Source organism: Petaurus breviceps, unplaced genomic scaffold (assembly GCF_028583685.1).
Source record: "Petaurus breviceps papuanus isolate PSGF00001 unplaced genomic scaffold, PetGlider_PUasm1.0 90686, whole genome shotgun sequence".
Taxonomy (NCBI): domain Eukaryota; kingdom Metazoa; phylum Chordata; class Mammalia; order Diprotodontia; family Petauridae; genus Petaurus; species Petaurus breviceps.
In genome coordinates this window covers 9,087,331-9,093,082 of record NW_027187309.1, presented here as the reverse complement: position 1 = coordinate 9,093,082, position 5,752 = coordinate 9,087,331, and positions in this window count along the sequence as shown.

Sequence of the window (5,752 nt, the reverse complement as noted above, 5' to 3'; positions counted from 1 at the left end):
AGAGATAAGGAAATAGAAGCCCAAAGAGGTTAACGAATTGACCACAGTTACATACATAGTAAGCTAAAGAGTTAAGATTCTAACAAGTGTCCTCTGACTCCAGTTTGAGTATTCCTTTGACAGGAACCAAAGATATATATAAAGGAAAACCCACAGAAGAGGTCCCAGGTTTAGAGGTATTAGCAGATTTTGAAGTTCGTTATGTCTTTATGTGATGGACTGCACTATCTCCTCCCCTCTCCAGCTTCTGCATCCACTATCTTGCATCAGAAGGTGTTAGAAAGTGCGTGGATGAAATAGTCCCTTGATTAAGCAAAGCAAGCAACTTTATTGAGTATGATTCAGATGCTAATCTTTTGCTGTTAAACTTTTCTTATTTCACCAACTAGAGCTAATGGTCCTTGGAAACACTTTTTCAAATTTTATGAGGGCTAAAATATTGTAAAATAATCAAAGCTGACATTTTTATAGTGTCTTAAGGTTTACTAAATCCTTTACATTTATTATGTTATCTGCTCATAGCAAAAATGTATAAAACATTTACTATATTCTACAAATGTTAACACCCCATAATCACAAGTTAACAAAGTTAACACTTGCATGCTTTTTGATTAGCTACTTGTTTTTATAAGGTATAATTTGCAATTAGGTGAGCAATGTTTTGACAGATGGATCCAACATATTACATAATAAGGTAAAATTACTAAAAAAATAGTTATAGGCATTGCTGTTGTCCATCAAAATGAATTCCATAGGAAATTTGTTCACCTGAAGTCACTATTTTGTTCCACACTCACCAAATGGTTTGGAAAATCCCTAGATATTTCTCTATACTTTGGTTGAATCAGTTTGTTTACTTACAGAGATGAATTAACAAACAAGCTTGTTGATGTCTATCCTTAGATGTTCAAATGAACCTGTGTTTTCATTTCTATGGGTTCTCTCTCCAATGATGCAGGTCATAAACACATATTTATCCATGGACTCCTGTCTATGTCTTCACAAAATTTTGCTGCTGGGGATCCACTCTACATATTAATGACTGGATTATGCTGTTGCTGATAAAATGTTGAGGGTATTGAAGGATCCAATCTCTGAAGTATCTGAAGGTGGAGAAGATAACAAAGTTGTAGGAAAAAATCTCAAATGTGTAACTACCTAAAATGCAACTAAGTTTTCATAGAAAATTACAAACATGTATATTTTCTCTTCATGTTTGTATATGGTGGCTGTAGTAAAGGGTGTCCCAAAAGTCTTAGTTTCAAAATATCAAGTAGTTTTAAGCTATTAAATCTATTGAAGTCTAAAACTTCAGTAGGACTTTTGCAATATCCTGTCTATGCAGAATTTAATTGAGCTTCCCTATTCCATTATAATGTCCTAAATTTCTTATGATTGGAACATTATCTTAACTTTTTCACACTCTTCTAAATTCTGATAAATTTTGTTAGGTTGCAAATGATGGAAAATAGGAGGGAAGAATTAGACATCCAGGGTTGTGGGAGATCTTGAAGCTTTACATAGAGAGGGAAAAGTGTAGGGCGAGAGATGGTATGAATAAATGAGAGAAGACAGCAATAATATGGAAGGTCAAGAGAAAAATATTACCAGAGAAAGGGGAAATACTTAGTCTAAGTTGTCTAAATAAAAGCTAATAGAATTGATAATTAGTGAATGCCCAAAAGAAGAAAAAAACAAATTAAAAAAATTGGAAATGAGATAAAGGCAAAAGGTTTTAAGAAGTTATCAGTTTTGTACACTATATTCACTATACTAGTGAATTTGGAAATTCACTGAAGACATGGGTGATTATACATATAGATGTATAACTAACTAACAAATTAAGAGATAGACAGCTAAATATACCAATCTCATGAAAATAAATCGGTCTCCTAAAAGAAATTGGAACCAAAATAATTCATATATAGATGTGATTCAGTTTTTAAAAGAATAAGTCATTCCTTTACTATGCAGACTTTTTCTAAAGATAAAGGTGTCAGGCTGCATGCTTTAAAAAATCAAATAAAGGCAAACACGGCATTAGTCCCTAAACAAAACAAAAATCTGAGAAAGAAAACTATAGATACAAGTCATTGAAGACTATTAAAGCAAAAATAGTAAATAAAATAGCCATTTGTGTGGGTATTATCTAGGCTAATGCCCAACTATTTTGCCATTTTTCTTATTATAAATGAATTCAATTTTCATTTTTTTTAATGATTTAAAATTTTTTTTAAGAATATAGCTATGGGTGTGGCCAGGTGGCACAGTGAGTAAGAGCGCCAACCCTGGGGTCAGGTGACCCAGGATCGGTTCCAGCCTCAGATTCTTAGCACCCACACAAAATAACTGGCCACATAACCTTGAGCAAGTTACTTAACCCCAATTGCTTAAAAAAAAAGAACATAGCTATGGTCTATTCAATGTACAGAAGTTAAAATTATTTAATATTTATTATCTTTCATTATTGTATAATACCATTGTCTCTTTTTATGTTTTCCTGTTTGAATGTTAATTTATTTTACATAATTGTAATGGGAATGTAAATTTTTAAGATCTTCCCTGTCCCTAGGCTAAAGTGCACCTGGAGCCTGGGGTGGGAGGCTTGTTTTTCAGTAGATACTTCTTGATTGGCCCGTGGGTCTAGAAGGTTGTTACATTCTCTGAGCCAGGAGAAGGCTATATAAGCCCTGATGTGTAGCTTTGTTTTGGGGCTCACTTTGAGAAGTGTTCTGTGATTTGATCAGATGAAATTCTGGGAAGCCATTGTTGAGAGCCCCACCTTGGCTTTGAAAAACCCAGATGTTGAAACCCAGATATTGATTGGGTATGGATGTAATGGTTGGACAGTTTGAAAACTATCTACTTGATCTGTTTCTCCGTCTTGATAATTCTGTCTGTATGTTCTGAAGTTCGGAGTGCTGACCTTTTCCCCCTGAACTAGATAAATGATACATATTTGACTGATTAAAGTAAGTTTGTTAACCCATTTTGAGTTGCTTTCCTTTATCAAAGCAGATCCAAGAACCTGTGGTGGCAGCAACCCTGGGGACACTTGAGGTGCTTGCTGCTACAATAATCACCATAATTCCTGACTTTTTTGAACTTACAATTTTGTGTTATGTTTTGTACTAACATTTTAATTTAAACTTACCTGTTTCATTTTGTTTTAAATGTGTTTCCTAACTGCAATATATTGTTGATTCTTGATCTGTTTGTGAACTTTGTCTTCTAAAGAGGATAATTAACATTATTCGTATTAATTGATATTTAGTTTCATTTGCCTTCTATTTCTTTTGATGTCTAGGAGTGAAATATTAATCTTATGTATTTACTATCAAATTATTTTAAAAATCAAATGAAAGTTCATTGCTTTAAATTAAAAGTCTAATGATTTCCTAAGGTTTGTTTGCTTTGTTCCCAGGGAGAGGAGTTTTGCTTTTAGAAACCACCTCTCCTTCAATTTTTTGGTCTTTTGTTTTAAGGATCTCTCTCTGTCTCTCTCTCTGTTTCTGTCTCTGTCTCTCACTCACACATGCACGCACACACACACACACACATGCACAATGAATATAGATTTGTTAATTACAATTTACATTTTAAGTTAAAACCCTAATTTTATTGCTTCTATCATAGCTAGGAGAGTTTATATGCCTTGCCATGTCTTTCTTTGTTTCCCTCCATATTTCCTTCCTTTGAGGCAACTAGGTGGTATATTGAATAGAGTGTGTGGCCTAGAGTCAGGAAGATCTGAATTCAAATATAGACTTAGATCCTAGCTGTGTGACCCTAAGTAAGTCATTAACCCTGCTTACCTCAATTTCTTCATCTTCAAAATGAGCTGCAGAAGGAGATGGAAAACCGCTATGGTATCTTTGCCAAGGAAACCTCAAATGGGATCATAAAGAGTAAGATATGACTAAACAACAATTCCTTCTTCCCCCCTGCCCCCGTCATCTCCTCTCCTCTTGTTTCCCATCTTTTCTTTGTCCCCCTCCCACTCCTCCCCTTCTTTTTGTCCTTTATCTCCTTTCTTTTAAAATTTTCACAATAAGTAGCTATTGATCACATTGACTTGAAGGTACTGTTAATACAAGATGCCCCCTCCCCCCCATTGTTTGTTGACCATAAAAAGTACTCAATTTAACAAAATAAAGTAGTTATCACTTGTATAATGCTTTAAGATTTGCAAAGCACTTTACAAATATGGTTTTATTCAATCCTCTGAAGAACTCTGAGAGGTAGGTATTATTATTATCATTGCCCCCTTTTATAGATGAGAGAACTGAGAGTCAGGGAGAATAAATGATTTTCCCACAGTTGCAAATCTAGTGTTTGAGGGAGGATTCAAACTTAGGTCTTACTGACTCCAAGTTCATTACTTTATTAATTTTGCCACTTAGCTGCCTAGGCAAAGCAATAAAAAGCTTTTTTTTCCCACAAAAAGATGCCTCCCATGCATTTTTAGAATTCTGTAGTATTCCTAAAGAGATGTAGCAATAAAGATAAATTTGTTATAAATGAAAATTTTGGCAACAGCAACAACAACACAGGTAGACATATACCCATCAAAATTGTTTATTGTATCATAATGAAGGCTGTTTAGAGCAGACAAATGAAAAAGGGATTCCCTATAGATGAAGAGGGCCTAAGGTTGTTCCCTTGGGCAGGAGACATTGTATTCATTTCATCAAGCCTTAGAACACTGTAAAGCTGCCCTCATAAGATATATGATCAATCAAAAGAATTTTTCTTATATATCCAAGTAGCAATAGTCAAGTGTATAAAGAATACTTACTGTCCAGAACATGATATGTGGTTCTTGGACAAATATTGCAAATAGAAAATAGTCCCTGCCTAGAATTAAATAGAACAGGCTAGATTGTATGTATTACCTCTCCTCTCCCTTCCCCTCCCTCTTCAAATATATGTTATTTATGTATGAAACACACATATCTACATATTTATACATATGAAAGTTGCCAATCACAGTAGAGTTGGATCTCTAAATAATTGAAGAGACTCAAACGCATAAATTCATGCTCTGTGACAGTGACCTTAGCACCCAAAATACACGTATGTTTGCATGAGTGTTTGTATGCACATATTCATATTTGCACACTTATGTTTATAAATACACATATAATGCTTTTTATAGCCACATATGAAATTACATAAACAAATCCTTATGCATACATATGCTAGTTTTCAGTTTCCAGAGTATGTAATTTTAGAATCCATACTTATACTTTTGAAATTAAATTTTTTTCCCAGTTTTCATGTACCTTTTTCAGATGTCTAATCATATTTTGTTTGACAATTTTAATAAGTATCTTTTCTCTTTTAATCTTTGAAGGGTTATTTCCTTTTTCCTTTGTGATACCAGGATTTTGAAATTATGCGCTTGTGGGGATTTGTTGTTTGGATTTCTCCATGCAAGGATCTTGTGAATTATCTTTACTTATAAGTTATTTCCTTTTCTTGTTTACTATGGAAAATTTTCTCTAATTAGTTCATCAAATGTAGTGCTTAGTTTCTTTATCTAGGCTTTTTTCAACCATATTAATCTAATGTTTGATTAGATTTTCTATATTTTCTTTACTTTTTTCTATATTTTCCAAGTATATTACTGATTTCTGGGCATTAAGTAATTGCCCTATAAATTTTTACATCCTAGGTATAAGGATTCTTCAATTTAATTTTCATTATGTATTGATCTTTGCTTAACTTCATATATTTTTATAATTTCCAC